We start from the raw sequence: 12,702 nt of genomic DNA on the forward strand, positions 1-12,702 counted from the left end.
GCAGTATGGCTGCTCAGAGCTCAAATATGAAACTGCACAAAAACCTGAGAGTCTCTGGATTAAGTTTAGAAGTGTGAGCAACAAGGGTGATGTCGTGGTGGGAGTCTGCTATAGACCAGTGCTGAAGGAGTTGGCAGAGTGATTGCAGAGCCATTGGCCATTATCTCTGAAAACTCATGGTGATCGGAGGAAGTCCCGGACAACTGGAAAAAGGCTAATGTAGTGCTCATCTTTAAAAAAGGGAAGGAGGAGGATCTTGGGAACCACAGGCCAGTCAGCCTCACCTCAGTCCCTGGAAAAATCATGGAGCAGGTCCTCAAGGAATCAATCCTGAAGCACTTACACGAGAGGAAAGTGATCAGGAACAGTCAGCATGGATTCACCAAGGGAAGGTCATGCCTGACTAATCTAATTGCCTTCTATGATGAGATAACTGGCTCTGTGGATGAGGGGAAAGCAGTGGATGTGTTGTTCCTTGACTTTAGCAAAGCTTTTGACACAGTCTCCCACAGTATTCTTGCCAGCAAGTTAAAGAAATATGAGCTGGATGAATGGACTATAAAGGTGGATAGAAAGTTGGCTAGATTGTCAGGCTCAACGGGTAGTGATCAATGGCTCCATGTCTAGTTGGCAGCCGGTATCTAGCAGAGTGCCCCAAGGGTCGATCCTGGGGCCGGTTTTGTTCAATATCTTCATAAATGATCTGAAGGATGATGTGGATTGCACCCTCAGCAAGTTTTCAGAGGACACTAAACTGGGAGGAGAGGTAGATATGCTGGAGGTAGCGATAGGATACAGAGGGCCCTAGACAAATTAGAGGATTGGGCCAAAAGAAATCTGATGAGGTTCAACAAGGACAAGTGCAGAGTCCTGCACTTAGGACGGAAGAATCCCATGCACGGCTACAGACTAGGGACCGAATGGCTCGGCAGCAGTTCTGCAGAAAAGGACCAAGGGGTTACAGTGGACAGAGAAGCTGGATAGGAGTCAACAGTGTGCCCTTGTTGCCAAGAAGGCCAATGGCATTTTGGGATGTATAAGTAGGGGCGTTGCCAGCAGATCGAGGGACGTGATCGTTCCCCTCTATTCCACATTGGTGAGGCCTCATCTGGAGTACTGTGTCCAGTTTTGGGCCCCACACTACAAGAAGGATGTGGAAAAACTGAAAAGAGTCCAGCGGAGGGCAACAAAAATGATTAGGGGACTGGAACACATAACTTATGAGGAGAGGCTGAGGAAACTGGGATTGTTTAGTCTGCGGAAGAGAAGAATGAGGGGGGATTTGATAGCTGCTTTCAACTACCTAAAAGGGGGTTCCAAAGAGGATGGATCTAGATTGTTCTCAGTGGTAGCAGATGACAGAACGAGGAGTAATGGTCTCAAGTTGCAGTGGGGGAGGTTTAGGTTGGATATTAGGAAAACTCTCTCACTAGGAGGGCGGTGAAACACTGGAATGCGTTACCTAGGGAAGTGGTGGAATCTCCTTCCTTCGAAGTTTTTAAGGTCAGGCTTGACAAAGCCCTGGCTGGGATGATTTAGTTGGGGATTGGTCCTGCTTTGAGCAGGGGCTTGGACTAGCTGACCTCCCGAGGTCCCTTCCAACCCTGATATTCTATGATTCTATGTAAGGAACTGTTTAGAAAGTACTTGAGCTTAGTGGAGCACATGTGACTATATTGTCCAGTCCTTTTAAAATTCCAACTAGAGTATTTGAATTCAAAGCATCAAAGTGTGATCATGTTTGTAAATGAAGGAATTATTGTACCGGATAGGGAAAGTCCAATATAACATGAACAATCAGTGGCTGCAGGATAAAAGAGACAACAGCAAATTAAAGCTGCCAGAGCAAAGGTGTGGTGTGGGTAAGAGACTGGTAAATCCAAAAGGCTGGGGAGAGAATTCAGCACCCTTTCTAAGTGAGTGAGAAGGACTCTGAACAGAAGGGGCAGAAAATAAAGCAAAAGGCATTCAGAATCTCTCCACAGAAGAGCTTTCATGGATTGCCTTGTAAAAATATGAGCTGCCTCTTAAAGCTGAATTATTTGGCATGACAGGACTTGATGGGAACTAACAAGTGTTGCTGAAAGTAACTTGGAAGGACTTTTCCCATCACACTCCAGTGACTTCCAAACAGAGAACTGAGTCCCCAGGAATATTGAATGAGCTCCACAGAGCTGCCGGACCTGTTAAAATGGGAAAGGAGAATATAGCTGAGAGAGAAACTCAAGAATCTGTCTGGCATTGACCGACAATGGGAATTTATTTTCAAAGTGGTGAAAATTCTTCTACAAAATTAACAAATATTCTATATAAAAAATGTTCTTGCATCATGAGACAAAAACTTCAGCTGGCAAGAAACAACTGTGTTCCCATCTATCTTTGGACAACGGGCTTTCTGTAACACATGTTGTATTTCAGAGGGCTAGGAAATTATAGTGCAGGCCTTTTAAACAAATTCTAAAAGAAGAAACGCTAAGAGCCGTCTCCAGTAGCAGGAGTTCCTCTGATGTGTGTCTCAGCTGAGAACACTTTAATTATGGAAACATGGCTGAATTATAGTCCAGAAATACACTACACAGAGCAGGGTGGACGGCAGTTACACAGTATAACAACAACTAGCAGGAGCTTTCATTATGAAACCACAGACTTTTCATGTGGACAGAAAGGTCTAGGTGATGAAGAAAGGTTGTTTTAAAAAAGATCATGTAAAGGGAAGAGAGTTCTTGTAAAAAAAAAAAACTAGGACATTTGATGAAGATGGAGGTGGTGTAATTAACTAGTGGATGACCAAACGGGTGGTGCTGGGATCTGGAGGAGCTTTAGGATGGGATTCAGAGCCGAGTCCATATCAGGGATAAAAGGTCCAGATTCAACAGCCACAAAAGTCCCAAGAAAAGAAAAAGCTGTTCTTGTGAGATTTCTGGCCCGAATAGTAGAAGTCTTCTGATCTGAGATTTCTGCAGCCTGGAGTCCAAATCGCATGAGAACAGTTTCCATGAGATTGCAGGTGGCTCTTAATCAGAGCTGGAAAATAGCCCCTTCCTGGCAGGGATCTGACCCTGGATAGAACCGTAGGGGCAGCTTTAAGCCTAGGGGTTCATCTCAGACTCTAACTCGAAGTGCAGGTGAGATGGTTGGGTTTCCAGATTCAGGTACCACTTGCATTAGTTCTCCACTGAATCAATATTCCATGGCCCTCAACATACTAAGGGAATGGGAACATTGTGTACTGAAAAAAACCCCACACAAATAGACCCCAGCTCACAAAATTACGGGAGTCAGCTCTGGACTTTGGTTGCTCGTTTGTGCATTAGCTGGGTATGCAAATGACCCTTTAAAACCTCAGCAGATACAGCATCCTTCCCTACAGCATATTCCCCACTGCCTTCTCCAGGCCAGTGTCAAATGGCTCAAGCTATGATGCTTCCACCATGTCCTTTGTTCATCTGTAATCTGGCTAGGTTTGAAATACAGTACTCCTGTACTCATGGATGCACCTAAAATACCCACTGCACACCTATGCAAGGACCACCACCACCAGGGCAGCCAAGTAGCGTTAACAAAGAGACAACCTCAATCCAAAACAATGTGAAGGGGTCCATGGCTCCGTACAAAACAGAGACATCAGAGTTGTCCTCTGTGTGGCACAGGGAGCAGAACTCTCACCTCACTGCTCCCAAATCACCAAACTCTGCCACTTGAGCTCAAGGAGAAGGAGTAAGACTCCAGTCTCTGGAGGACAAGATTATTACAAACAGATCTATGCCTGAGCAGTGGGAAAGACTGACACAGACAGACAAGCCTGACTCTTAGGAAAGGGCTCGTTACCGAGAGGAGGTGCAGATTGTATCTTTCAAAAAGGGCAGACAGAGCAGGTTTCAGAAGGAGCACAGGTGCCAATCAGAACCAGTTTTAGAACCAGTTTGCCCCAGCTTTAAAATACAAGGCTGCACAACTAAGCAAATTATCTACCCCCTACCCCCTCCTCCCGGGGAGGAAGTCGCCATGGCCAACATCTGGATCACCTCTAGTTTTCCTTTAATTTGCAAAGTCAGAGCTTTGCTCAAGGCTCGATTCCTGCAATGGAAAAATCACAGTCTGCAGATTCCTACTGACCCAGGGCTTAAACTAACGAGCTCAAAGCTCCCATTTCCTGTGGCCACAGGCTAACCAGCTGCTGACTCATTTATAAACATTTACATTCACCAGGATAAAGCAAGGGGAGAGTGAGGTTTATTAGCCTCAGATGGAAAATATTTGAAGCAGAGTATGAATGTAAACACCAAAATCTTCAAGTGTGATCTTCAAGCAATTTGTTCTGATGCCCCTCGACTGAATTCTGAGAATGTCAGACCAGAAGGTGAGTGGAAAGCTTGCAAATACTGCTCCTCTCAAAAAAAATATGTGATTTTTCTCTCGTCTTTGGTTTGATGGGCTGGATCTTTGATGGGAGCCCAGCCCTCACCAAAATTAAAGGACTCTCAGCCCTGAAAGCAAAAAATGCTGCCTTAAATTCACCCACAGCCCAGACACTTTAGAGACGGCTGCTGTATCAGATGTCTTACGCTGCTCTGCGAAACCCACTGTGGTCTAGCAGCATACCACGCTCCTCAGTCAGCCTCCCCAGGGTCTCAGTCAGTGGCATGGCCAGGAAGGCAAAAGCAGCTGAGTTAAAAGCAACTTTTTTTTAACGCAGAGACAGTCGTTTGAAATGTGGTTCTAATCTGGAACGGGACTAAGTGAAACGAGCCTTTCCTATTCCACAGGCCTACTAATAATGTGCAGTTACAGCTGATGACATCAGTGACATAAATACGTCGACACCCCTTTTTACTCCTCTTCGCTCTGCAGCAGCGGAAAGGGAGCTGGATTCTATTTGGTCTCGTATGTCATCTGCAAAACTGCTAACTAAGTTCCAGCTACAGGACCCTGGTGCAGAAACCCGAAGGAGCCAGCTTGATTCTGAGATCCCCGCAGAAGTTTGCTGGGCTGGCAGTCAGAACCCCCACCCTGCCATCTTTCGACTTGTCAGCGAAGCGCAGTTGAGAGCTGGAGTCAAGATGACAACAAACAGGGAGCCACACCGTTTTTAGAGCCACTTCTAAGAAGAGCAGTGCTGCGAGAAAAATTCATAGACATCACAGAGGCGATGTGCCAAAAGAGACAGCCTTTGGGTCTGCTCTGTGTCCTGGTGGGAAAAATTACTCTCCAAGGTTATTTTACTTCCCCAACTGCTGTTTTGTCCTGGTTTTTAATCTCTCCGGTCTTGCCAGATGAGGAGGGCTAAAAAAATAACACCAATGAGCTTGCTAATGAATCTCTTTCCCTTGTGCATTTTATGGCTTCCTACAAGCCCCTAGGCCTCTGAGATGGAGCTCATAAAGCAGGCAGATTTTATCTCTGTTGCAGCCAATGCCCTAAACACAAAACACTATCTAAGACGGCTTTGCACTTTTAAAAACTGTTCACTAAAGTTAACGGGACTTGAGCTTAAGCCGAAATAGCAACAGCTGGTTCAAGCTGGACATCGGGCTAAATCAACAAAAAAAACCGCAGTGGGATTTAAGTTCCCAAATTTAGCCCAAAATACATCAGGGCACAATTTCCCCTCCCACCTCAATGCAAATATTTGCCTCTCTCTGCACACATGGAGTTCCCTTGGCCAGGACTGGTATTGGAGCTCAGAGGGGAACTTGGTCATGGTATTTTAACAGACTTTACAATTTGCAGCCTGCCATGGGGCCGGTTAATAATATCCACAAGAGTCCTTGGAAATCCCTTTACCGTGAAATGATCCCGCAACCCAGAACAGTGGGTGTGCACTGCATCACTCACACCAGGAGCTAGTGCTGAACCCACTGGTGAGCGTGCGACACTAGCAATCACCTAACAGGTCAAGTTCGGTAGCTCGCAGCTGGTGGGGGGAAACAAACAAGAGGAGTTTGTTGCTTTCAAGAGGAGTTTTGCCTGAGGAAAGACTGCAGCATTCGATCCCACTCACAACAGACCCAAAACCAGTTCCCCTGAAGCGAAGGCTGCTCCTGAGCTCTGAGGACCTCGACGGTGCTGACCACAGCTGACCTCCGAGTCGCATTGTAACGGACATAAGCCGTTAACTCGCAGGGTGGGGAAGGAGCATCAATCCTCAGCCCACATAAACAACCAAACTGGCCTCACTTCTCTATTTACAGGAAGATTCTTTGCAAGGCTATTACGAGCAAAGTTTCCATCACAGACCATCTTCCTGTGCTCACCCACATCCCTTTGAAGGCCACTTCAGCAACGGAATCTCACAATTTATTACAGTTCTGGGCCGAGCCCTGCATGCCTTATTCAGGCAAAATTCCCCTCAACTTCCATGGAAGCCGAAGCAGGAGAGTATCATCTGCAACAGAAATTTGGCCTGACTGTCTAACAAACCACAGCCACGTGCTATGGGCTGTAAATGGAGCTTGACCCTGGGATCCTTAGCACTAAACTTACGCTAGCTCCAACAGAGCAGATTTTCACAGCTCTCCGGGCACTTCAGACAAGGAGGGCCGCATCACGGTCCCCGTTTTACAGATGGTAAGCGGAGACGCAGAGCAGGGAGTTGACTTGCTTGAGGTTGCCCGGCAAGTCAAGGCAGAGACGGGAATAGAACCTGGTCCCTCAATTCCCAGCTCAGTGGCCTCTCCACTGGGCGTCACTGCCTCCAAACAGCACAAGCTCCTCCCACTGGAGCTGGAGGAGTAACTGCGGATAGTGGTAAAGGGCACCCTATTGTACTTGCTGATGCCGCCACTAGAGGGAGACAAGGTCACATGACCTAAGCCAATGAGTTCTACATGGACTAAGTACCCTAGACGTTAATCGGTGTATTAGTAAGAAAAAGACGACCAACCTTTATCAGCCTTTTCTTTTCCAATTTGCCTCCCCCTGAAATGCTGCTGGTGACCACTGTATGGCGCTTCCCCCATCTGAACAACAGGGAAAACACATACTTAGTAGTTCTGTTAATCAGCATGAGGGTCAGCTAGAGTCAGCCAGTTGGCACTTCTTGGGTTTAAGGCTGCGAGCTCAGTGACAGCCAGGGCCAACTTTTCACACCCCCACCAGAACACTGACTGTTACAGGCACGCGAGCTGCACGGGGAAAACAGACACCCAGCTGCTTGGATGGGGTGAACAGACACAATGCCAAGAGGAAGGGCACAGGCGGTGCGTGGCTTTTTTAAGAGTTTGGCCCACAGTATCCAGGCCCAGTCTGCAGCCCCGCCATAGTCCTAAATCTCCTTCCTATTTTGACCGAGTGTGGCATCTGCGTCACAGGGCATTAGTCTCTCTCGTCTCCTGCCCGCCCCCTCACACGGTCACACATGGGACAATTTCTGCTACAAACATTAAATGCAGGATCACCCCCCAGCAGCTTTCTCTGCTGGGCCCCGCCCAGCACTCCCAGCCATGTGGCAATGCTGCTTTAGACCCAGAAATAACACGTGTAATTACCAACTTTGACCAAGAAATCCAGCTCAGAGCTTAGTCCTGGTGACAAAGGACTACTTACCTGGCCACCTTTGGGGTCAACAGCCTTGGTGTCATGTGCCCAACATCTGGCTCGAGTTCAGGAGCAAACCATGGCCTCTATTAAGTAGCACTAAAAAGGAAACATTTAAAGTAAAACCCCTAGAAATGGAAACACTAAATGACTGAATTTAAGTCTAGGTCTGTGAGCGGAATCTCAGGGTTAGAGCTCATGCCCAAGAACGGAAGGGCTTGTTAGGGAACAGGACATCTATCACGTATCTATTAGATAAGAGGGCACCACAGCTGGGATCTGAGTTTGTCTCGTTCAGTTCCTCTCTCAGCAAAAGGTGCCTGGTTGACAGTCCTGGAGTGGGAAGTTTTATCTACACACTGAGAAGAGGGGGAGAAGATGGTTATGTCTAGAATGTGGAATCAAGAGAGCTGGATTCGTTCTCTGGATCTGCCGGAGACTCGCAATGCGACCTTGGCAGAGCCGTCTGCAAACGAGATGGGGATCGGACCCCGAGGAGAGCTGTGAGAATGAGTTACATTTTCCAAAGCACTCAGCTCCTAGATGGAAGGTGCTGCAGATGTGCCCTGGATTGTTCCGTACCTCGATGGTATAGCTATAATGCAGCCAGTAGACATACTGCCCATCCCCACTCATCCCAGGCAATAGGGCTCACCTCTGATCTGCAGGCACCAGCTGCTGAGGGTGAAAGGAGACGTCTGGCTGCATGTCCCATTCATTCCTTGGCTTCTTGCCTGAGAGCACCCAAAAGGGAGAAACAGTTGATGCTAGCCATTGTGGTTTTAGACACACCCATCCCTCTGTCCTTCTCACAAGCTCCCAACCAGTTCTGAGGTGGTACAGGCTATGCCGGATTTGAACCGGAGACCAGGCAAGGAGGAGTTTGGACAATTCATGGGGAATTCCTACCCTGGGTGGAGCGTCTGTGTGCTATTTTGTGTTTTTGTACTGTAGTAGTCTCGGCCCCTCAGTCCATCTTAAACAGGAGGCATTTATTACAGAAGACAGCTACAACTACACATGGAAACAGGCCTCAGGTTCCTGCTTGGCCTCCTTTGTTCACCATGTACCGCGATCCGCACCCCATCTGGGGCGCTGTAGACAAGGCGGAGTCACCAAGTGGCTGAACAACATACTGCAAGGAAACAGTGTCAGGAACCAACCTAGGCAAGCTTGCTCACCCCGCACAAACCTGACACACAGTAACCTCCCTCCGTATTTCTCTGATCCAGTGACTTGGCACTGTCTGCCAGACGCAGCCAGCATGGGTCTAAGGCGCGCGCAAACTCTGCCAGGATGGCAGCTGACGAAGGAAATGCTCCAAATAGACCCACTGTGACTTCTGCAGTCGGCATCCACGTGGCAGACACCCAAAGCGCGCTCTCTCCTCATTAGCCTGACTGGGGAAATTCTTCCGCTGTCCCGACCTCGGTCTGCAGCTTCCCAACGATCACAAGGCCTGAGAGGCAGCGTTTCTGGAACAGCAGGAAAGGCCTCACATGTTCCACCCTCGTCTGGGGTGGGATGCACGTTGCAATGGCTACAGGAAAGGAAATCCTGTCTCCAAACCCTCTCCTAGACCCTCCTCTCCCAGCATCAGCCACAAGTGAAAGGAGTCTGATGGTCTCAAGGTCAATGGGCATTTCAGAGGCAGAGACCTGGAGGAACCCCATCTAGAGCAGGGTCAGGGTGGTGTCGTTCCAATCTCATTTAACCAGTTCCCCTAGGAGATTCTTCCACAGTCAAACCAATCTCACTGGCGGGACATTTTTCTTGCTATCTCCTTTCCATTTCCTGTCCTTTATTGCAGCCCCAGGCTCCTGGTTGAACCCCCTTGTATCACACTGAGGAACTCCTGCCCACCCACCGATTTTGGGATGCCTACAAGAGATGCCTAGGAGTGATAGCATCCTGGGCCAGGCTTGCAGAGCAACACGGGAGAAGCTTGCACAGGGCCTGGATGCACTGACTGTACAAGTATTCATGCCTCACCTTGCTTCTGCTGAAAGCAGTGGGAGATTGTTAATTACCTTCAGCGGAAGGAGGAGCAGGCCTTAAAAGTAGAAAAACTCCCATTCAGGGCCTTATCCGATGCCCTAAAGCGCATGAGAGTCTTGCCACTGCTTTCATTGGATTTCAGATGTGGCCTGTAGGTGGGAGGCAGTATGGCCTAGTGGATAGAACACTGGACTAGGACTCAGGACACCTGGGTTCTATTCCTGGCCTGGTCACTGGCCTGTTGGGTGACTTTGGGCAAGTCACTTCCTGTCCCTCAGTTTCCCCATTGGTAAAATGGAGATAACACTCTTTGTAAATCTCTTTGAGATCTATGGATGAAAAATGCCGTATAAGAGGTAGCGATTATTTAGTGCATACATGTAACTGGCCCCACAGGAGAGAGTCATTATTTTAAAATGATCAGTATGGCTTTTTAAAAGTAGGGCTAAGTGCCACGTCTCCCCATCTAGTTTCCTCACAAAAAACAAAGAGTGAAAGCACTGCATGATGTTCGAAACATTTACTAGTTAGCTAAACAAGAAAGCAAAGCAGGCCTTTGATGGTAGTGATCTCAGATAAGCAGCTGCTATCCTGGGACAAAACAAAGCAGGTAGGCGCTGTTGTAGAGGGGAAAGCAGGAGGAAAGCAGGAGGGAGGGATAGCTCAGTGGTTTGAGCATTGGCCTGCTAAACCCAGGGTTGTGAGTTCAATCCTTGAGGGGGCCATTTGGGATCTGGGGCAAAAATTGGGGATTGGTCCTGCTTTGAGCAGCGGGTTGGACTAGATGACCTTCTGAGGTCCCTTCCAACTCTGATATTCTATGATGGAAAATGCTTTGACACTCAAAGATTAAAGGGTCAAATCTGAGCCTCATTGTGAGTGGCTAAGTCCTTTCCACACAACTGGGTGGATGGTAGGGGTTGGGAGTTTAAAAGCTTTTTAAAATTATGCAGTTAGTGAAGAAAATACAGCTCCAAATAATGCAGCTGTTCACCCGCAGTCAGTGACCTCAAACAAGACGATTCATGCCAAGCTATCGTGTCGTGCCAGGACATGGCCTGTTCTTCCGAGTCAGCGGCAGTCATGTGAGCACAGGTGCGAGAAGCAGCTGGTTTTGTCGGAGTGTGTAGACAACAGACTCAGCGCCCAGGGTTCAGGAAAGCAATGAAAGATATGCTCATGCCCATCCCTGTTCAGCAAACCACTGAAGCTGAATAAGGATTCTTTACTGAATTGGGGCCATAGCAAGTAACCAGACATCACATAATAGCATCACGAGGGCTAAAAAAACGATGGGTGTCAGCATAGCCCGAGGTCTTCACCGGGCCCGACCTGTTAGCAGGAGTTAGCTTCCGAGTAAGTTCTGCTGGCTCTTTGAGATAGGTATGGGCTTGTTAGCTCAGGGGAAGGCCAGACCCTCTGGCTAGAGAGACCCACGGTTTGGTTAGGTAGGTGGTGCCTGCAGATCATGGGGGAGGCATGTTGCTTGGGATAAGTGGTGATGGGAGGGCACTAGGGCAGGTGTACAGGAGAAGACAGATCTCTACAAGGAAAATCCTAGGAATGAGCAGGCATGGGCATAAAGCATCAGCTGAGGTTAACAATCACGTTACTTTCATTCCAGTTATCACCAAAAGCCATGGAGGGAGCGTGTGTGGACATGTACCGATGGGGTATATTCTGGTCTGAGAGCCCATCTGTACCAGCTGGCAATCTGAGGAGGGAAGAGGATTGTATTAACAACCAGCTCTCACTCTTCTCATCTCAGCTTTATGGCTGCTCCCGGACTACGCTGGGCCCCAGTTGATGGCCATTTGCACTGTGCATCTCTTGCACGAGTGTAACTTTGTCGTTCCCATGCTGCCCTGGAGAAGCTCATGTCCAAGTTATGCCCCAGGCCTTGCAAGGGGCTCTTCCCAGGAGCAGTAAAGCTCAAACTTGCAGGCAGGCATGTGAAGAGAGTGGAAGGGTAGGAGTGGCTTTAGGCCACTCTGACAAAGTTCCTCCTCTGCCTTGGTGGGTCCTGCGCTTATTGGCGGATTTGCTCGCCTCAGAGATTCACGGCCGCCCTCAGTTTGGCCACTTTTGCTAGTGGCTCAAACCTGCCGTTCACTCAGCTAACCTCATCACTGGCCAGCATGAGGGAAATGGAGAACAATCCCCGCAGTCTCTGTGTCCCACCTCGTGGGTCGGGGGATAGGCCAGGGACCTTCCCCTCTGGTGTGACCCACGGTCCAGGTCACCTCCTCTTGTCTCAAATAGGGAGTTGAGGGGAATGGGGGGAACCCGGGCCCGCCCTCTACTCCGGGTTCCAGCCCAGGGCCCTGTGGATTGCAGCTGTCTACAGTGGCTCCTGGAACAGCTGCATGACAGCTACAACTCCCTGGGCTATTTCCCCATGGCCTCCTCCCAGCACCTTCTTTACCCTCACCACAGGATCTTCCTCCTGAAGCCTGATCACGCTTGTACCCCTCAGTCCTCCAGCAGCACGCCTTCTCACTCCCTGCTCCTTGCACACCCTCCCCTAACTGACGGGAGGTCCTTTTTAAACCAGGTGTCCTGATTAGCCTGCCTGCCATAATGGATTCTAGTATGTTCTTAATTGGCTCCAGGTGTCTTAATTAGCTTGCTGTCTTAATTGGTTCTAGCAGGTTCTTGATTGCTCTAGGGCAGCCCCTGCTCTGGTCACTCAGGGAACAGAAAACTTTTCATCCAGTGGCCGGTATATTTGCCTTCGACCAGACTCCTGTACTAGTCCGGTGTCTCTCCCTTCGAGGGCAGGCAGTGGTGCTTAATCAGCTAGTCCTGTCCACGCTCTGGTACCGGCTCAACACCCTGGTCCCGGCCCCGGGTTTCCTGGCCAACCTCCGGACATTGATTCTGGAGTTCTTCTGGTCAGGACTGCACTGGGTCTCTGCAGGGGTTCTCCATCTGCCCCTGGAGGAGGGAGGGCAGGGCCTGAAGTGTCTCCACACTCAAGTCCGTGTCTTCCGCCTCCAGGCCCTGCAGAGGCTCCTTTATGGTGCAGGTAGTCCGGCGTGGAGTGTACTGGCACATGCCTTCCTGCGCCGCCTCCGAGGGCTCCGATATGACCGGCAGCTCCTTTATCTCCACCCGAGAGGTCTTCCGCGAGACCTCTCCGGGCTGCCGGTCTTCTACCAGGACCTC

The sequence above is a fragment of the Lepidochelys kempii genome, chromosome 15 (assembly GCF_965140285.1).
Source record: "Lepidochelys kempii isolate rLepKem1 chromosome 15, rLepKem1.hap1, whole genome shotgun sequence".
Lineage (NCBI taxonomy): Eukaryota > Metazoa > Chordata > Testudines > Cheloniidae > Lepidochelys > Lepidochelys kempii.